Genomic DNA, 21,677 nt, shown 5'->3' on the forward strand with positions numbered 1-21,677 from the left:
TGCCCAAGATGTCATGGCTCCCCCTTTAGCTGTCTGGAGCCCAGGAAAGACCACCATGGATCCATGATCTGCCTTCTACTTCTAGAGAATGACATATGACAGAGGAGGGACAGGCCCAGAATGAGTCAAGAGCAGGGGCCCTCTCTTGTGAATCTGCTTCCGAGGACTTGGGGGTGGAGGAGGTGGGTTGGGCTTTATTTCCATCGCTGCAACTCTGGATCCTGGACTTCAGATCTTGGGAAATCAGAGCCTGAGCCGGGCTGAAAGTGGGGCGAAGTCAGCTCTGTGCGTGGGTGAGAAGTGAGTCTGAATCACCTCACTCTCCCTCCTGAGTGACAGGAGAGAAGCCAGCAGGAAGTAAGATCCAAATGTTGCCAAAATCCAGACAGAGTCTTGTCCGCTCAGCCCTGCCCTTGTGGTTTTCAACAAGGCTCTTTCCCTTAAGCAACTGGAGCTGTTGGTTTGCAGTTCATGCCAATTCATTGCAGCAAGCCTCTATTAAGTGCCTGCTGTGTGCCTAATTAATCCACTGGGGTGATGCAAGAGAAGTAGAGGTCTTGACCCCTGCTTTCCATAGACTTACCATCTAGTAGAAAGATTCATTCATTCATTCCACACTTTCGGAAAGCCTACCTTATGCTCTATACAGTATTAAGTACTGAAGGCAGTGATGGTTAAGACATAGCACCTCCCGTGAAGCATGCCATGGTCTGATAGACTGATGGGGGAGACAGGTGCCTACAGAATGAGTGAGAAGGGCTGGGAGAACCATCCAGTGGGGCAGAAGCAAAAAGGAGGGGTACCTCGCCCAGCCCAGGCTCAAGTTAGAGGAGGTAATATTTGAATAGCATCATGAAGGATGAGCAAGAGTTAGCGAGTGAGGAAAATAAAATTATGTGTGTACTGCGCAATTTTAGGAGCCAAAATCATCCCCTATTAGCGGGTAGGGGACGGTTTAATGATTCATGGGAATAAAGGACTAGAGCATTTGAAACTGTAACTATCTCTGGGTATACCCACAAATAACTGGAGAATAATTAAAAAAAGAAAAACATAACAAAAAAAATAACAGAACTCTCACATGCTGCTGGTAGGAGTGTAAATCGGTACAACTGTTTTTGGAAAACTGGCAGTATTTGCTAACGCTTAACATATGGCTACCCTATGACATAGTCATTTTACTCCCAGGTATATATACCCAACAGAAATGTATGCCTGTGTTTACCAAGAGTCACGCATTAGAAGATTCACAGCAGCGTTATTCCTAATAGCCACAGCCTGGAAAATGTCACAGTGACCATGAATGTAGAATGGATACATAAATGGTGCTCTATCTGTGGAGTAGAGTGCTGTGCCACAGTGAGAATGAATGGCCCACAGCTATTGCAACAATATGGACAAGTCTCATACAAAAGTGTACGTGCCATATGACCGTATTCTTTAAATTTTTTTTAAATGTTTTATTTATCTTTGAGACAGAGAGAGGCAGAACATGAGCCGGGGAGGGGCAGAGAGAGAGGGAGACACAGAATCTGAAGCAGGCTCCAGGCTCGGAGCTGTCGGCACAGAGCCCGACGCGGGGCTCGAACTCACAAACTTCGAGATCGTGACCTGAGCCGAAGTCAGACGCTCAACCAACTGAGCCACCCAGGCGCTCCTCATATGACCCTATTCTTACAAAAAAGTACAAAAATAGGCAAACTCATCTATGCTGTTAGGAATGAGGATAGTGGTTATGCTTGGTGGGAGTAGGAACCGGAGACAAGCATGGAAGTGGGTGCTTCACTGGGGTCAATGATGCTCTAATTCTTGGCTTGGGCATTGGTCATGCAGAGGTGCCTGCTTCATGAGAGCTCAACCAGCTGTATGCTCACGAGAGTGCACGCCTTGTGTGTGCACCAGGCTTCAATAAAGAGTTGCAAGCCACCTGTAATGCTGGGAGGGACTGTATGTCAGAGGCTGACTATAAGGGCTGTGGAAAGGTGGAGTTCAGAAAAGGTCCATGGTGAATTGGGTCCTTGTGGGTGCCTCTTCTCTCAGAAGAGTGGGTACTTAGAGGAGGCTTGGCATCCTTGTGTTATTAAATCAAGCACTTCGTTTTCCCGCAAAGGAGGTCTCTTCTCATCCATTTAGCTTTTGCAACAGAAATTACAGATACTTTAGGAATGGGGCTGTGAACAGAGGAAGGTTTTATTTTTCACATGGTTAAGTCTCTGTCCATTACCAGTGGGTGGCTTGACTCTCTGTCCCTCAATGGACACATCAGGAAAATGGGGTAACAATCTGGGACTGTTGCTCTGAGAGTTGTTGCTGATTCACTTCTAACCCCAGCAGGATGAAGAATGTGAGGAGACCATACAAATTCCGGAGGTCATTGTATCCTGACGCAGGGGGCGTGGTGGCCAGGCGTGCCTTATCTGCTTGAAGAGAACAGAATCAGGATGCCAAGCTTCGTGCCTGCTGCATACCTAGGAAGCTCTCATCTCAGCATTTTACATCATCCCCTGACATTTGGCCAACCCCCTGAGCCCACCCTTGTGGTCTCTTCCTCCCGTGAAGACAGAAGCCCTGGGACCCAGCAGTGTTCTCAACAGCACACAGGCTGTTTCTCTCTCTTTCCTAGAGAAGAAAGCCAGGGCAGAGGCACGTGAGGCTGATGTTAATTGTTCTCTCAGGCTCCTAGCATGCCTACTGCCCTCCTCACTCCAGATGCCAGGAATGTCACAAGAAAACCACCCTGGAAAGCCATGCGATGTAACCTACCGTTGTCCCTGACAGCCCAGGATCCCAGCTTGGCCTAGAGCCACAGCAGAGGGAGAGGAGAGAGAACAATGGGCTGAATGTAGACTTCATTTCACCTCTGTGCCTGATGCTTTCTTCCGACGTCTTGTTCAGCATTGGGCGACTATGTATTGAGTACCTGCCGGGGCCCGGGCACTGGAGATGCTACAGCAAACAAACAAACAAAACTGGACCCTGACTCCATGGAGCTCACATTCCAGTGGGGAAAATAGCTGTTAAACAGATGTTCACACATATGAATAACAACCGGTTGTGTGATAAATATGGGAAGAAAGAGAACAAGGATATCTGAGAGTGTATAAGAAGGCGACCTAGACTGCTCTGGGGTAGTGAGGGGTGGCTCTGGAGAGGACATGACTTTGAAGCCAGCTCCTGAAGGCTAAACAGGTGTTAGTGGCTAGAGAACATGCAGGGAAATGTCCTAGGCAGAGGGAATAGCTTGTACAGAGGTCTTAAGGCAGGAAGGAGAACGCCATCCAAGGGAGCTAAGAGAAGGTCAAGGTGGCTGAAGTGTGGTGCGTGAGCACAGAGATCAGCCCAAGAGCCAGCTACAGAGGTAGCTAACACTCAGGCCACAGAAGGCCTTGTGGGTTGTGGAAAGAATTTAGAAACTGACTTAAGAGTAATGGGTGTGGCTATTGAAGTGTCTTAAGCAAAATAATGATATGTGTCTATTTGTGTTTGTATTTTATTTACTTATTTATTTATTTATTTATTTAATGTTTTATTTATTTAATGTTTTATTTATTTTTTGAGAGAGTGAAAGCAAGGGAGGGGCAGAAAGAGAGGGAGACAGGATCTGAAGCGGGCTCTGCGCTGACAGCAGGCAGCCTGATGTGGGGCTTGAACTCACAAATGGCGAGATCATGACCTGAGCCGAAGTGGGATGCTCAACTGACTGAGCCACCCAGCCGCCCCCATTTGTGGTTTTAAAAAGGTTACTCCTGCTTGTGGGTGGGCAGTGGATAGGTAAGGGATGAAAAGGTCCAAGCAAGATGAGTAGGAGGTCATGGCCTTGATCCAGGCAGAGAGTACGGCAGATTGGATTAGAGGGGTAGAGGCTGTGACAGCAAACAGTGGAGAGATTAGAGCTACAATTTGGTGACAGAATGGCTAAGATTTAATGACGGAAGGGACGGGTTAGGGAGACGGAGGTATTTATTACGTCTGTGCATGATGGGTGTGTACAACTGGATGGGATGGCTGACATGGGGAAAATGAGGAAAGCAGAAATGTACAGAAAATTCTAAATTCTGTGTTTATCTTAATCCTTGGAGGGGCTCTCCCTCAATAGATAAGAAAGTTGAGATCCAGAGTGGTTAAGAAACTCAGCCAAGGTCACAGAGCAACAAATCATAGCACCCAGGTACTTCATAGCTGATTTCAGAGGCTCGTGTCTCTTAGACACCACATTCCTGCAGCCCGTCACAATTCACAGAGCAGTTTCAAATACGTCATCCCATTTTTTATTTCTACCAGGACAACCCTATAGGGTAGATGAAGCATATGGCATGATACCATTTTTATGGGCAAGGAAATTGAGGGCATTAACTTGAGCAACGTGTTCGAGCTGTAACTGGTGTGGACAGGATTGGAACTCTGGTCTCTGTGACTCCCAGAGCCTGCTTTTCCCACCGTCACCCCTCGCTGCTGAGTTCGTAAATGCTGGTGTCAGATCAATTGCTTGGTGGACTAATATTGGGCAATTTTATTTAACCTCCCTGCTCCTTAACTTCCTCACCTGTAAAATGGAGAAAATAATACGTCTCTCGGGCTTGTCACGAGTGTTCCATGAACAGATTGTAATGCATTGAGCATAGCGCCTCACACAAAGCGTGCGCTCAGTTCTCATTCGACAGGAAGCTGTTACCGAGCATGCACTTGTTGGGCCAGGCACCCCCTTTCCCTTGAGGAAAGGCAGCGGCTCCCACAGCTGCGGAGCGCCCCAAGCTGCTGACCAGCTTTCCCCCAAAGGACATCCTTCCTGTCTCTATCAACCTCCCAGAAGGACTTCGAGTTTCCGTTCTCCCTGCTGGGCTCCCACCGCCACAGACAGCCCATTGCAGAGTCTTGAGAATCCTTCCTCAATGATTCCTTTCTCCTTTCTCTTTTCTTCCCCATCCCTTGCGATGCTCTGATTCAGACTCATTTCCCTTTGCCTGATCCTCCCACAGCAGCTTTCAGCTGCCCTCCCAAGTGCTTGTCCAACGAGGTTTGTAATCTCTTGGGTCTTCTCATGGTCTACATAACATCACCACACCCCTTCATCAAGAAACCAGGCATCTCTGAAGTCTCCTGACAATCTCTTTTGAACTCATCTCTCAGTGTTATTCAACAGGGACCCTTGTCTCCAAACAAAAAATCCAACCACCATCTCCCAGTGTGTTACTCATAATCCTCTCACCACATTTCTGGTCACATTGTCCCTCAGGCCCGGAAAGTCCCCCTCTGTCCTTTCTTCTCCCCCCGCCTCGCTCCCCACTTTTTTAATACAATTTTTTAAAAAGTTTATTTATTTATTTATTTTGAGAAAGACAGAGTACTCAAGCTGGGGAAGGGCAGACAGAGAGGGAGAGAGAGAATTCTGAGAAGGCTCCGCGCTGTAAGCGCAAAGCCTGAGGCGGGGCTGGATCTCCCGAAACATAAGATCACAACCTGAGCCCAAATCAATAGTCAGATGCTTATCGACTGAGACACCCAGGTGTCTCTCCCCCTTGAGGCTCCATTCAAGTCTCACCTCCTTTGAGAAGCTGCCCCTGATTCTTTAGGCTAGAAATCTCTTCCACCGATCCTCAAGGTGTTGATGGCATTTTCCAGGCCTTGCGGGCTGCAGCCATGATGCCCAGCACAGCACGCAATACACAGTATGGTGCCCATCCACCACCACCACCTATGATATCTCTGCTTTTGGTACCCCTGCTCCTATGATCGAGCCACCCAGTCTTCAGTGGGCACACACGATCCTCACTTTCTCCCTGTCCTATCCTTTAGAGAACTCATACATTGCTCTCCCTCAGGATTCCCTCTCAATCACTCTCTTTGGCTCTCTGTTCTCCCCTCCCCATGGAGCAGGAAGAATCAGGCCAAAGAGCTAAAAAAGAAAACCCTTGTCTCCACCTGCTCCTGTCTTCAATACAGTTGTTGTTTCTGAGGTTGTTGCTTTTTTTTTTTAAATAGAGATTCAGCAAACCCTGTGATACTTTCTGATTGCTATATATACATATATTTATGCATTAAATTAGTCTCCAGGGGATACCCTGCTAAATATAGTAATTATGTGAACCAGAATATTTTCAAACACCTTTCCCTCCTTGCTATTTTTCCCCTTTCCTGGAGCTGGGGGTGATGCTGTTGGGAAAGCTGGGTGGAACCTTGCCCTATGGGCCAAATGCTTTCCTTATTTAAGAATAAACTTCTTGAAGAGGCACAAAAAAGCCCAGAATCCAAGGGAAAATAATGGCGGAGATGCTTAGGTGATGAAGGCAGGACAGCATGCAGTAGTTGATAGAGTCGTGGAGCTTTGAACTCTTCCACCTTCCTTTACTAAAGGTATGACTGCAGGAAAATCCCTTACTCTCTTAGGACCTCAGCTTCCTCATCTGTGAAATGGAGGCATTAAGACTTACTCTGCAGGGTATTTTAGGATCAGGGATACATATATGCACAGTAAATAGTAGGTATTTGTGAAGCGGTGGCCATTAGTGTGATTAGGCTATTAATTCCTCCTTGGCTGAGAAGTTCATTAGCTGTATGGCTGTGGAGTTAATGGGACTCTCAGCCCACAGTGGATAAGGAAGGCCTAAGCTACTGGGTGTAGCATCCAGACCGAGAGTCACAACACATCAGATCAGGAAGGAATCTTAGAAGTCCTCTGGGGAAACTCCCCTTCTACAAATGAGAAAATTAAGGCCCAAGTTTCAGAAATGGCATGGCCAAGGTCAAGAAGTTCATCATTACAGCCTGGTATCTTGATCGATTGCCCATATAAGTCCCTCACATGGTAGTCAATTATATTTTAGTGGCCACTGCATGACCTCTTTAGAGAGGCTTTTCCTTCGACATACAAACTTGAAACATGAGAATTTGAGTCCAGGCCTTGGCTTTGTCCTTAATAGCTTTCCCTTGACTTTGGACAATACACGTAGCCTCATTCGGCCCCGTTGTTTTCACCTTACCAATGGGCAGCATCATCTTGGCCTTGTAGGTTTGTGAGGATCAGAGGTTTTTGTAAGTCTGTGGGCCTATGCAGAACCACCCAGGCAGGTGATTGTACCTGTCCTCTCCTTCCAGAAGGGAGTTGCCTTCAGTACGGAGAAGGAGGAACACATCTGGGACAAGGAGGAAAGGTCCTGTCCTCCCACCCTCTATGAGTTAGGCACACATGAGTTCTTAGAGATCCTATCTGTCCCAATGGGAAAGCGGTGGGGTTCTCATCATGGCTCCACACCTGGGTTACTGTGTGGCCTGATATCAGTTTCTTTCTCTCTCTCTCTCTCTCTCTCTCTCTCTCTCTCCTTAAAACTGTAAAAGGGAAGTGGTTGTAGGACCACATGGTCACTAAGGCCTCATCCGGCTGTGAGCCACGCTCCCCAGCTACTGAAATCAGCACTGCCCATTATGAGGTAAGGAGCTTTATCTCCTCAGGGCTGAAGCATCTAGGTTTGCCCCAGGCTCCTCACTCCACCCTCTTGGGGGGTCCTCTGGGAGGGGCGTCTGGAACTAGACACTGCCTGTCTCTTAATTTTCCCAACTCACTCTGAACTTCTCAGGTGACGGGGCATCTGGCCTCTGGTAGGGCTGAGAGAAGGGCGTTGGGCCCAGCATCCCACAGAGTCAGTGATGAGCCAGGATCATAAGAATCAAAGATGCATGTATTGAGCCAGAGCCTATACACGGACACTACCAGAAGGAGACACTCCAGGGGCTCAGCCACCTTAGCTCCATTTTACAGACGAGGAAGCCGTGTCCATGCGATCCCACTCATTGACCCAACCACAGGGCTCCTAAAGATAGCTAACTCTCCCTGACTCATTTAACCTCTTGACAACACTATTCAAGGCATCGCTACTATTATCTTCATCATCCAGGTAAGGAAACTACAGCTCAGAGAGGGTAAGATTAGCTCATTCAGGTCTGCACAGCAGGTAAGAGGGGGAGTCAGAATGTTTAGTGTTTGTTGTGAAAACCTCACTTATTATTTCATGTTTACTCCTCCAGGTGCTGCCTCAGTTTCTTCTGAATAATTACTTTCTGAGTCACCAGAGGCACTGAACTGAATGACACAGATGAAAGGCACCCATTTTATTTTGCCACCTGTTTTGATCTGCACTCTTGCAAAGGTCTGTACTGACTCACGAGTCAAAGACAGGCCTTTGTTATGTTAAATAGCAGTAATTCATAACCCACATGTTAAAAAAAAACTACGAATTTTATTTACGCATTTTCTTTGTACCAGGTAGGGTGGATAGCAGCATCATTTAGTCCTTATGTCAACCTTCTTGTTATCCCTATTCTATAGATGGCAAGGAAGGGTGAGAAAGACTAGCTGAATGCCCAAAGTCATCCTGCCATCAGGTGACAGAGCCAGGATCCAGCGTGAGTGACCGTCATGTGGTTCTCAACCTAAGCTGTGAATTAGGATCACGTAGGGAGCTTTTGGAAATTAGGATGTTGTGCCCTCCCCCAGACGAACCGAGTCAGGACCTCTGGGATGCAGAGGGTAGAGCATCCGTGTCTGGTAAAGCTGACGCTCAGTGAAGGCTCAAAATTGCTGCTTTACTGGCAGAGGATTCTTTCCCACTAGCTGGTCATGCCAAGTGACTAAGTGGTGTCAACTTTCCAGAAGCCCCCTGTGGTTATGAGGGTTGCCTCAGCCTTCTTGGTGCCAGAGAGGTAAATACCAGAGCTTCCTGCCACCAGCGCTGCCCCACAGATATAATGCGAGACATTTATGTACTTTTCCATTTTCCAGTAACTCTGCTTTAAAAAATCTGTTTTTGGGGGCTCCTGGGTGGCTCAGTCGGTTGAGTGCCCGACCGGCTCAGGTCATGATCTCACGGTTCATGACTTCGAGTCCCGTGTTGGGTTCTGTGCTGACAGCTTGGAGCCTGAAGCTTGCTTGCGGTTCTGTGTCTCCCTTTCTCTCTGCCCCTCCCCCACACCTCAAAAATAAATAAACATAAAAAATTTTTTTTAATAAAAATCTGTTCTACTTGATTTTTAAAATTTTTAAAAAATTTTATTTTATTTTTTATTTTGAAAGAGATAGAGAGCAAGCCAGGGAGGGACAGAGAGAGAGGGAGGCAGAATCCCAAGCAGGCTCTGTGTTGTTGGTGCAGAGCCCAGTGTGGGGTTTGAACTCACGAACTGTGAGATTGTGACCTGAGCCGAAATCCAGAGTCAGATGCTTAACCGACTGAGCCACCCAGGCGTCCCTCTAGTAACTCTGTTTCAAACGAAAGTGAAAAGAAACGAGTGAAACTGATTGGCAAAATCAATGTTTTATCTAACCATATATATATATATATATATTATTGCAACATATAATAAACATAAAAATAATAGATGTTATACATTCTTTTCTTTTTTTTTTTTTTGATCAAGTCTTAGAAATCTGTCAGGTATGTTATCCTGACAGCTTGTTTCACTTTGGACCAGCCTCATTTCACGTGCTCGACAACAACAACGTGGTGAAAGTGGCTTTAGGACATTTTCTCTGGCCCTTGCTTCCACCCCCAAGGTCTCAGATTCATACAGGAATTATCACAGTATGCCCAGAGAAAGTGTCCCTCATTGGATTTTCACGGACTTCTAGGTACCAATCTGTCTTATTACCTACACACAGTCTCTTCAATCTGTAATAAAAATCTCTGCCCTCCCAAACGCCCAACGATTACCCCCATAGCATTAGCTAGTACCTCCATCCCATCACATAATGACCATCGTTGTGTATGTATGGTGAGAATATTTAAGCTTTACTCTCTTAGTAACCATTCCACCCACTGACTGTTTACGAAGGGTCTAGCCTTGGGCAGAATTCCAGGAATTTCACTTTGGCAAGATGATAGAAGGCCAGCCCTCCTCCCTTCATACTCCTTTCTTGGTTTGTTTCTAAAAAGTGAAATGTCTTGAGAAGTAATTTGATGATATGGATCAGGAGACATAAAAAAAAATATCCATTCCCTTTGACCAAGTAATTTCCTAAGGAAATAATCTGAAAGAGTAGAGAAAGCTTCATGCCTGGAGATGCTTATCGGGGTCTTATTTACGCTATGAAAATAATTGGACACCCCCCAAATGTTCGGCGCTGCTGGGGTGATTACAGAGGCTGAGCCGAGTCTAAAGAGTGGGAAATCATGCAGCCATTTAAAATACTATCAGAAAGTCATCATAAAGGAGACTTCTTATGGAAAAACACAAAGGGGAAAGAGTAAGAATCAAAATTGTTTATGCAGGATTGTAAGCATGGAAAAATATCTCAACACAACAAAATAACAGAAAGAATACACCAAGGAGCTCAAAGTAGTTTTCTTTGGGTGGTATTATGATGGGCAATTTTTCCCTTCCTTTTTTCCACTTATCTGTATTTTTTTGAAACATAGTGACTACATACTCCTTTCATAATAAAATAGGCTCTGTCATAATAAGTAAACAGAGTTAAGGGGGAAAAAGAAACTTTAAAAAGCAATTAGAAAGTCTTCTGCATGTTAGAAAAATCGTTTGGCTACGCCTCTGGGGTCCCGGGGGAGGGGAGGGAGTAGCAAAGGGGATTATGGGTGTGGAGGCTCCACTGTTGCCAGGCAGATTTGCATTTTGCACACTGATGCATCATTTCTGACAATTTGCAAAGTCTTCCTAGGGCCTTGGACTGGGGCTGCCCCTCAAACAAAAAGCCAGTTTGTGAGGAAGACCCCTCTTCAGTGGTGTTGACACAACAAACTCTTTCTTCAGCCTGGAGCTGCAAAAATGGACGTATTCAGCGCCCTCAGGAAGAGGCTGGACAAGGAGAGGCTCAGTTGCTCTAAGTCTAAAATTAAGTGTCTGAGAAGAACAACTATTTTCGAATCCCCTGGGCGGCAGCATCTTTCGTCTGAGTTTGAAACCCCGAGGCCTTCTAGAGTCTACGCTTTCCAAAAGGGAGCCTCATAACCTTTATTGTAAGGTAAGCTCCGAGGAGGGGCGTTGGCTGAGGCATCTTAGGAGACAGGTGTTAATGTGCCCATTTCATAGACAATGAAACTGAGGCTCAGAGGGTGTGGAGAAAGTCACTACAGGAGTGAGGGGCGCACCTGGGGTCTAAATTCAGGCCTGCCTGGCTCCGAAGTGGAGGTACTTCCATTGTGTGACATCTCTGCCTTCTCTTTTCGGCTCTACTCTGCAGGGGCTAAGAGGGGGAGGGCATGCCTTGGAAGACAGAAAATCGGCTGCTGAGTTGGCCCTCAGTCCTGCCCAGTTAGATTTTCCCATTGCTGGGTTCTCACAGTTTAATGCAAAAAGGGAAAGAGACCCGTCCCCCAACGGCCACGGCCACGTAGCCTGTTCCAAACAGACCCCATCAGCAATCAACCCAGCTGGCGCGCAGTCCTCAAAGTTGAGGAAAGGTTGGACCAAAGAGGCCATTCTTATCTGAAGGGAGGATCTTTGGCCCTCCCCAAACGAGGGGAGATGGGCTGTGTTATTTGTAGGGGTTATTTAGAATGCAGGCAACTGTTCCTTCTCCCCACATGAGCAACCCAACCCAAGACCACGGTGGCTCGGGTGGCTCGTGTGTCATCCTCTCCTGACAAGGATTGACAAAGGGTCCTCTGTATTCGGCAGGTGATGGGGGTCGTCTCCCTGTGGGCAGCGGAAGACTGAGGAATAACTCAGGCAAGCTGCACACATGCAGGCTGTCAGGGTGATTCACAGAGTAATTACTGAATAATACAGTGTAAACTATTAGGAGATAATAACAATAAGTCAGGATTGACTCATCGCTTTGAAAACTTGGGGCTGCCAGGCCTGCCAGTTATTTGCTCTTTCTCCAAGTCTGTAAAACAGTGTAATCTGAGCCAAGTCTGGCAGCTGGATTCAAAAGAGACAGATCTATTATTCCTTTTTTTTTACATTAAACTGTGAGAACCCCAGAAATGGGAAAATATTAATGCAAGCAGTTAGGCTAATATCAGCTCAAGTGTCCAGACAAAATGATAATTGTCAGCCACCTAAAACCGCTAGCTATGGGGTAGGTCCTGAAAGCCAAAAATAAAGCCAGGGCAGAAGGATGGACATGCCTTGTTCTAACGGAAAGGAAAACAAAATAACATAATGAAAGCCAGAATTGCTGGAACGCCTACTATGTGCCAGGTAATTTACACACGTTCCCTTCACGTTCTCACAAATTAGCAATTGGGAAAGCTTGGTCTCATTTTTGGGTTGAAGAAACTGTGGTTTAGTTTAATCTAAGTAGTGCAGGCGAAGTGACAGAGGTCGAAGGTAGGGGAGATAGGTTTCACACTCATATATGAGGGGTTTCAAAATCCAGGCATTTTCCACCACTCCGGGCTGTCCCAGGAGCTGTCTGGGTGGGTCAGGGGACGCATAAGCCTGGTTGACATCTGGGAGAACCTATACTCTTTAGGGGCTTCAAAAGAAGAAAAATGCCATGCCCTGTGGCTGCCACCAGGATTGACCATGTGCATGACAGAAGCAGGTCCAAGCACAAGGGGGTCCCCAGCTGAGGGGCTACAGCCACATGTGCATGAATGTGACAATGTTCAAGCTCAGAATTATTGATCAAATACTCAGGAAGCAACTATGTCACGTTAGGACTTCGGGCCACAAAGATGACGAAGACAGTCCCTACATACAGTTCAGCCTGCCAGCTCCCATCCCCAGACACACAAGTGCTACACAGAAACAGGAGACTCATAGAAAGGGGAGGAACTAAGGCAGAGTTTCTTTTCTAAAAAAAAAAAAAAATTAATGTTTATTTATTTTTGAGAGAGAGACAGAGCACGAGCAGGGGAGGGGCAGAGAGAGAGGGAGACACAGAATCTGAAGCAGGCTCCAGGCTCTGAGCCGTCGGCACAGAGCCCGACGCAGGGCTCGAACTCATGAACCGTGAGATCATGACCGACTCAAAGTCCTATGTTTAACCAACTGAACCACCCAGGCACCTGCAGAGTTTCCTTTGAATGGAGGTGGCATTAGAGTGAAGACTTGAGGGGTAATTAGGAGAGAAAAGGAAGCGTTTAGAGAGAAGAGCCTAAGTATGCAAAAGCACCAGGCACCAAAGTTTTGGGATGCCAATGTGCTGTGGCAGAGTGGGGCGTGCACAGGAGGAGGGAGAGTGTGATAAACTAGGTACCACACACATGGTCTGGGCTTGATCTAGCAGCAGTAGGGAGATGGGCGAATGGACTGGTGATGACTCTGGGAGAGTTCCTCTCAGGGCAAGCAGGGTGCAGGATCCAGATACAGTGCCTAGAATCCAGGCCTGGAAACCAGGAGGTCTGGAGGGAGGAAGAGAGCCAAAGGGAGGGAGGGAAGGGACTGGAACAAAGGGGGAGGTTGCCCGGAAAGCCTGGGGCAGAGATCTAGGCTGTGCCCCGTAGCGGAAGGAGGGAGCAGGGAACAGTAAAGGGCTTCCCTTGGACCAGAGCTGTCCGGACCCGGGATTTCCATGGGCAGCTCCCTGGAACTGATGAGGCCCCAGCCAGCAGCTAGTTTTCCAAAGGTGGTCCTGGAGGCCTTCTGGTATTTCACCATACGTCCAAAACTTTGGAGCTAGTCTCCCTGCTGAGCTTGTCAAATCTCCCCTCTGCTTCTGTCCCTGCCATTCAGCACCCCCACCCCGAGCCACTCCGTGGAAGAGTGGGGCGGGGGGGGGGGGTAGGAGCAGGGTGGTCCTGGGACAGTCACAGACCTGCATCTGCCTTCTCAACCTGCTGCTGGCCGTCCCCTGGCCTCAGACACCTCCCTGCCCCCAGGCTCTCTGTCCCTCGAGACAGTTTCAGGATCATTTCAAAGCTTTAAAAAATGGGGTTTATAACTCCAGCGTCTCTAGGTCACTCATTTATTCTGTTGAGGTTCTTTATTCTTCACAAGTTAAGAGCAAGGAGAAATGCCACGTCAAGCTGAGCCAAGCCATACTGGATGAAGCCTGCAGCAAAAGGAAAAATGACTAGTGCTAAGCCTGTCTTTATTTAAAATGCAGATCTTTTGTTCATCACGAGGTGTTTCTTTTCTGACCTTAATTTTGATTTTTAAAAAGTACTGTATTTAGGGGCGCCTGGGTGGCTCAGTCCATTAAGCAGCTGACTCGATTTCAGCTCAGGTCATGCTCTCACAGTTCGTGAGATGGAGCCTCGAGTCAGGCCCTCTGCTGTCAACACAGTCCGCTTTGGATCTTCTGTCCCCCTCTCTCTGCCCCTCCCCTGCTCATTCTCTCTCTCTGTCTCTCTTCCTCACTCTCCCTCTTTCTCTCAATAAATAAACTTTAAAAAATGTATAAGAAGTATTGCATTTAAATCTGCTTTATCTTGAGATTTTTGGCACCCCTTAAGTTTTTGCACCCGGACAAGGGCTTCCTTTCCCCAGTGCCTGGCAGGGGCCTGAAGGAGATGAGCGCCTACTGTATGCTTTACAGAAATCCCTGGTTGGTCCTCACAGGGCTGTGGGGGGGGTATCATTCATCCAGTTCTGCAGGTGAGGACCGTGAAGCCCAGAAAGGTTAAGTGAGTTGCTCAAGGCTTGCCTGTGTCTGGAGAGCGATCGGCGTTTCCAGGTTCTGTCTGAGCCTCTCTCTCTCTCTCTTTGGAGAGCCAGCTGGAGCCTGACTGATTCTACAAAGCCAGGCCTGTTGATTGTGGTGTAACCTGTCACGCACGAGGTAACGGGGCTTCTGTTGGCTGCTACAAAAAGGTACCAGACGGTCAGATTTGTCAGTGTGCTCATGGCACAGAGGAGCCGGAAAGACTCTGAATCTAGACAAATAGCCTTGGTTCTTGAGACAGAAATATTCCTAGAGCAGAGAAGGGTGATTTGTCAGGCTGCCTGGGCCGGATGGAAATGTCTTCCGAGAACATCCAGCTCCCTTTTTAATTTGGGGCTCTTCAAACACCCCACCAGAGCTGGCTTTATGCTCGTGAGTGGTCCTGCCCTCTCAGAGGGGGGCCATGGGAGAGATAAGTGGTCCCAGGGCCCCCGTCAGGCCCTGCCATTGGCACTCTGGTGACGGAACAGCAACAGAACCCAAAGTGCTTGGACTCTGCAGTCTAGCAGACCTGGGTTCAAACCCTGACTACACCACTTCATAGAATAACCATGGCTACCATTTGTTGAGGCCTGCCTAGGCCACTGGTGGCCTCACAGAGCCTCATCATGATTCTGCCTTCTATGGGTGTGGAAACTGAGGCTCTGAGAGGTGTTGTTGCCTAAGGACATGCAGTGGTTAAGAGCAGAATCCAGATTTTCAACCTAAGGTGGACTGACTCCGAAGTTCTTGCTAGGCTTTCCCCTGGGAAGCGTGGGACCTGGGGCAAAGCCTCAGTTTCTTCCACTGTTCAATGGGGCTAGTGATGCTGTCAGCATTTTTGTGAGGATACAATGAGGTCATGCATTTGGTGAACATCCATTGGGTGACCGTACTGCTCTGGGCCCCCGCTGGCTCTGGAAGCAGGAGGATGAAGACAGGTCTGGCAAAAGGGAACTCACAGGCTACCAGGAGAAGCTGGGAGTAAACGGAGATGGGAGCCTCCCATGAGAGATGCATGGCGGAGGACAGCTGGGCTGACCGGGAGGAAGGGTGTAAGCGGGTGAGACCCCCAGGGTGGCTTCTTAGAGGAGGTGACATCCATCTTGGGTTTTGAAGAAAAGCGGGGAAAGGTGATTCCAGGCAGTAAGTGCAAATCAGAGGTACAAAGGCCCGCGTGCGCGGGCATGGCCAGGGGTGCTGGCGAGAGCATGCATTCCTAGCGGGGGGAATTGTTGCTGATGGTGAAAATCAGTTCTTGGGGAGGAGGGTGAACAATCTTGGATATTTTAACGGTTTTTGGCCTTCCAAAGGGTCACGGTGCACAAACAGATATACAGCATATTTGAGATACTAAAATTTCTTGGGAAGATGAGGAGAAAAAGTCTAAAAAGTCTCTGTAGGCTACAACATGGTTGAACCTAGAGGATACTACGCTAAGTATGCTAGGCATAAAAGATAAATATTGCACACGATTCCACTTATGCGAGGCCCCTAGAGTCGTCAAATTCATACAGAAAGAAAGTACAGTGGTAGTTGCCTGGAGCTGGGGCGTAGGGCCAAGGGGAGTTATTGTTGAATAGGTCAGAGTTTCAGCTCAGCCAAGTGAACAATTCTGGAGATTCGATGTACAACAATGTGAATATACTTAATGTGATTGAACCGTACACTTAGAAACGTTTAAATGGTAAATTTTACATTATCTTTCTTTTCACCACAGTAATTTTTTTTAACGAAAGAAGAGAGCCTCCCTAGGAAAAAAGCAACCATCGACAATACGTGGATGAAGGGACGTGGTCCGATAAAAAAACCTTATTTACAAAGTAGAGTGCGTTTGGATTTGGCCTGTGGGCTGCAGTTTGCTGACCCCTGCTATGCACTCAGGGGACCCAACCTGTATTTTAAGAGGCCACTTTGGCGTCTCCATTTGGATCGGAGAGAGTGTGAGATCGTGACCTGAGCCGAAGTCGGACGTTCAACCAACAAAGCCACCCAGGTGCCCCTTAATTAAGAACTTTATGAACTTTCTAGATAAGGTGAGTAGGGCACGAATAATTATCAGCATCCCTAGCTTGCATCCGAAGAGACCAAACTCTGGCAGATTAAGAAATTGGCCCCTGACAGGGGTCCTTCCCACCCCCAGCACTCCCCATCCCCACCTCGAGGTGGGCCCCTCTTCTTTCCCTATGCCAGGTAGGCAGTGTCCTTTTTTTTTTTTAAATGCTTAATTTACTTATTTTGAGAGACAGAGGGAGAGAGAGAAAGAGAGATAGCACGATCTGGGGTCTGGGGGTGGGGGCGGAGGCAGAGAGAGGGAGAGAGGGAGAGAAAGAATCCCAAACAGGCTCCATGCTGTCAGCGCAGAGCCTGACTCAGGGTTCGATCTCACAAACCGTGAGATCATGACCTGAGCCGAAACCAAGAGTCAGACACTTAACCAACCGAGCCACCCAGGTGTGCCAGAGGCAGGGTCTTCTGAATGGGGGTAGGATAAAGCTGCCTCTCTTTTTGACCGTGTGCACACCCAGGGCTGTGATGGCTCCAGACCCTGACACCCTGGGAAGGGAAGAGATATACCTCTTTGACATCATCTTAGCCACAGCAAGAAGAGCCAGAGCCAGATCTGGCAGTGGTGGCAATCAGAGAGCTATCTGATATTCCTCTGTAGGTCATTTGTTAGCAAAATCTGCCTGCTCTCCCCACCCCCCTCCCCTGTCAAACCTCCCCCCCCCCCATTTCATAGCTTTGATTCATTAAATCCAACTGCTGGAAATGCAGGTAACACTCAGAATTGTATTTTAAGCAGGCAAGGATTGACTGCTTTAAAGGTGGCCCCTCTAAAAAGGTTAATATAAATATAAATGCACCTTAAATGCCTAATACATAACCAAGTGCCACAAATGTGGAAATGTCAGCAGCGCTAAAACTCAGAGAACAAGAGAAAAAGACAGCTTGCCTCTGCTGTCTGCTGTATGTTGTGAAGGTCTGTGCTGCTAAGCCAGACTACCAATTGGGCTGGTGACACACCTCCAGGTCCCCTTGTGGCCAGCGGGCCATTGGGCGTGAGTGGATCAGAGGAAAAAAAACTACTGTCAGGGTCTCTTAAGCTGCCAGAGTTTGGTCTCCTCAGATGCAAGCTAGGGATGCTGATAATTATTCATGCCCTACTCACCTTATCTAGAAAGTTCAGAAAGTTCTTAATTAAGGGGCACCTGGGTAGCTCAGTTGGTTGAATGTTCGATTTTGGCTCAGGTCATGATCTCACACGGCTCCTGAGTTTGAGCCCCACATTGGACCTGCTGCTGTCAGCGCAGAGCCCGCTTTGGATCTTCTGTCCCCCTCTCTCTCTGACCCTTCCCCGCTCGCGCTCTCTCTCAAAAATAAATAAATCTTTAAAAAAAGGGTTCTTAATTCACTATGAATCCCACCACAAGTGTTGGGTAATGCTATTTTTCTCTAGCACCTAGATCAGGGCTCGGCATGCAGTCATTGCTCAATAAATGCTCACTGAATGAACATTTCTTCTCTCTGCTTACATCTTTAAAAAACATTTTTAATGTTTATTTTTGAGAGACAGGGAGACAGAGCATGAGAGGGGGAGGGGCAGAGAGAGGGAGACACAGAATCCGAAGCAGGTGCCAGGCTCTGAGCTGTCAGCACAGATCCCAATGCGAACCTACAAACTATGAGACTTGAACCTACAAACTATGAGATCATGACCTGAGCCAAAGTCAGAAACCCAACCAACTGAGCCACCCAGGGCTCCCCTTACAACTTTTTCTTCTTCCCAAGGTCTGTACTGCTTTGAAATTGGCTTTCATTAGTTTAGATTAATGCTAAAATTTCAGGTATGACTTCCCCCAGGGTGTGCTTGTGTTTTCTGGGAGATGATGTCAGAGAGAAACTTTTCTAAGATTTAAAGGAATAGATGACTAATAGTGGAATTTCAAGTGAATCAATAGTGCAGGGAAGGAGGCATTCATGATCCTCAAATTAGACTGCGGAGGGGGTGAGACTTGGTGAGACTCCAGGCACACCAAGCGAGTTCTGTGTAGTATGTGTGTGTGCGTACGTGGGTGGAGGGAGACATGGGTGTGTGTGAATGAATATGTGCACATGTGTATGCATAGATAAGCCAGGGCCAGGATTAGGTTAAAGCAAGTGAAATGCTGGGGAGCATGGCTTAAGGAGGCACTTATTCTCGGGTGCTAACCCAGCTCCTGCGTGACCCCGGGAGTGAACGCCTCTGTAAATACCGTGTCTCTATGTGCCTCACCCTGGTCCCAGCCTTGGGATATTCACACGTGTGTAGGGAAGGGGCCTTGTTTAAAATTAGTTCACGAGGAAGAGCCAACATCCTGATTCTGAAAAGTCTTCCAAACCAAGGACAGATTTCCTTAAATTTTGGATTTAGAGGAAATGATTAAGGTCAATCAATCCAATGGCAATCAAATGTTAATGTGCATCAAAATCTCCTCGCCAAAGCTAGTTAAACCTCTAGATTCCCAGGCCCAGGCCCAGGCCCAAGATTCAGGGCTGGGGCCCTAGAATCTGCATGTTTGATAGGCATACCTACTCCTCATTTCAAGTAATTCTGATGTGGGTTGTCCGGGACCACCCACAGAGAAACTCTTATAGTTAGGGTGATCGTGCAATTCATCATCCAAACCAGGTCACTTTGAGAATGAAAAGAATTTGTCACAGCTTAAATCAGAGGGTGGCAACTGTGCCTGTTTCTGTAATAAAGTTTATTGGAGCATAGCCACGCCATTACCCATGGCTGCAGAGTTCTAAACTGTAATGGCAGAGTTGAGTAGTTGCAACAGAGACCACATGGTTTGCAAGGCTTAAAATATTTACTCTCTGTTTTTTTTTTTTTTTTTTTACAGAAACAGTTTCCAACGCCTGGTTTGGATTACTGCTCAACAAAAGTTTACTTCACCTCCCCCAGCTCTTCCTTCTGTGGGCAGAGTATGCATCTCCATGTCGTTGATATTGGGCTTAGCCATGTCTCTTACTTTGGGTGATGGGGTATTAGGGACATGACATGGGCTTACTCTCTTGTTCTGCTCTCATGCCAATGAGAAGAACATGTCCTGACTAGCCTGTGCGTCCATGGAGAATGAAGGATACGTGAAACAGACCCAGACCCAATTCACTGTGTACAGCCAAGCCCAGCATATCCACAGACTCACGAGCGAGCATAATGGATTGTTGTCTTAAGTCATTGAATTTTAGGGTGGTTTGTTAAACAGCATTATTACAGCAATCACTGACTGATACTGAGACACTATCAATAATTACTCTGTGTTTACAGGCATAATCTGGAAATGGTTACCTTATCTATAGTCTAACCATCCTCCTTGCACGTAGAAGGAAGCTGAGGCTCAGAGGGGTTGGGGTTGGGCCAAGTAAATTTTGGGTAATTCCCGGCTGCCTCCCTGCACTGCATCATTCAAAATTGGGTTGTGGATACACAGCTACACAACCTCTGAAGAGGGATGCTTAGCGGTCCTTGAGATAAACTGGAGTGGGCTTAGGGTGAGGTGGGGTCAGGTTGGGATTTTCCCTGAGTGCTGATGCCCCTTTGCCAGGGTGCTGGGTAAAGGCCTGCCTCAGACCGACGACGTCTCTTGAGATGAATGCCCCTACCCACTCCTGAACAAATAAATAGCAAGAAAAATGCAACCCAAGGGAAGCAGCACCAAGAATAATTATATAGCAGTCACATATTTTGATTCAAACTTAATGTTGCTTAGCAAAAGAAAATGTGCTGTGAATAAACAGAGATCAATTCATGCCACCAGCAAGTGGCATGTGACATTAGCAGGAGATGTCCTTAAGTCCTTCTGAGAGCCTCCACAATCCCACTCCCATGCAGGACAAGGGCCCCCCTAAGGGGTTCCTCGTGAGGAAGTTTGCAAAGTGGAAGGGGCCACCTGTGAAATCCTGACTCTGGTGCTAGGGATTTAAATTGCAAACTGGTTTTTTGTGGTGGGGTGTGTGTGTGTGTGTGTGTGTGTGTGTGTGTGTGTTTATGGGTACCTTTGTGCAAGTCTGTGTGTGTGCTTGTGTTTTGTGTGTGGTTCTTGTGCAGTTCTTGGTGTCTGTATATGTTCATATGTATGTATGTGGGTTTATGTGTATGATTGTGTTGTCTGACATTGTCAGGGTCCCTCTGCTTGCTTGCTGCCCTTACCTAGAGCCTGGCCACTCCTGGGAGAGTCGGATGACCACAATACTGTCCATTGACTGTTTAAATCCACATGAGAACTGTAAATGATCAGTAACTCTCAACTCAGCCTTCCTACCCAGAAAAGCCACAGCTCTGGTTTGGGGGCTTGCAGGGCAGGGAGGTGATTTTCCCTGATTCAGTCCCATCCCATCATTTTTGTGTATCTGAGGATGACAAACCTTTGGGGAAAACCCATACCCTCTTCACAGCTCCCCTCCTGCTCCTACTCATTAATTCCAGACTGAGTCTGCCTCTATGGCTTATACCCATGATGCCATGCCACCTTCTCCTTCTTGGGGACCAGGACAGATCTGGATAGGCTGGGCAAGACAGGGTTCTGGATTGATGTTGGGTGGGCTCGAGATGCTACTCAGAGGGACCAGAAGTTCATATACCCAAGGGACATATGCAAACTGTAGCCTAATAGGTGAGTCGAGGTCTTGTCTAGATGTGGCTTCAAGCAGCTGGACTGAGGAATAGGAGGGAAACTGAGACCAGCCAGGGACCAGGAGTCAGCAATCCAAGTTGGGGCAGGTAAGAGGGCAAGCAGGTAAGACACAAGACTGTGAACATTCCAGAGGAGCCAGAGTCTCATATGGGGCCTGCCCAAATGGCCTAGAGCCAGGTGGGCCTGCTAACACATTCAGGGCTGGACTAGGCTGACAGTTGGTGGGCTTCTCCTCTAGGAAGCTTTCCATAACAAGCCCATTGTTCTTCAACCACACATTGAACCCTGATTCTACACTCCTCAATCCTCTCCAGTGTAGCTCTGTGATTCTTAACAGATTCCACAGGCTCTTCTAAGAATTTGTTCAACTTCTCTGGATGTTTCGTCTCCTCCACGCGCTAGCTGCCTATGGTTCAAGCCACATCCTTGACACTTGTCATCGACTTGCTTCATTATAT

The 21,677-nt window shown here is 47.5% G+C and overlaps 1 protein-coding gene and 1 long non-coding RNA gene across 3 annotated transcripts in view; one reads left to right on the top strand and one right to left on the bottom strand.

Moving 5' to 3' along the window:
- Nucleotides 1-21,677, bottom strand: part of ASIC2 (acid sensing ion channel subunit 2) — a 1,009,280-nt gene that overhangs the window by 296,903 nt on the left and 690,700 nt on the right. The window lies entirely within an intron of this gene.
- Nucleotides 7,475-19,965, top strand: LOC122485221. 2 transcript variants are annotated; one of them, XR_006297819.1, is made up of 4 exons: nt 7,475-7,889; nt 8,020-8,141; nt 10,753-10,963; nt 19,426-19,965. It is a non-coding gene; the product is annotated as an uncharacterized LOC122485221 (long non-coding RNA). The 2 variants fall into 2 exon arrangements; XR_006297818.1 differs by lacking the exon at nt 10,753-10,963 and adding an exon at nt 8,321-8,397 and having other exon boundaries at nt 19,426-19,822.

The sequence above is a fragment of the Prionailurus bengalensis genome, chromosome E1, assembly GCF_016509475.1.
Source record: "Prionailurus bengalensis isolate Pbe53 chromosome E1, Fcat_Pben_1.1_paternal_pri, whole genome shotgun sequence".
Lineage (NCBI taxonomy): Eukaryota > Metazoa > Chordata > Mammalia > Carnivora > Felidae > Prionailurus > Prionailurus bengalensis.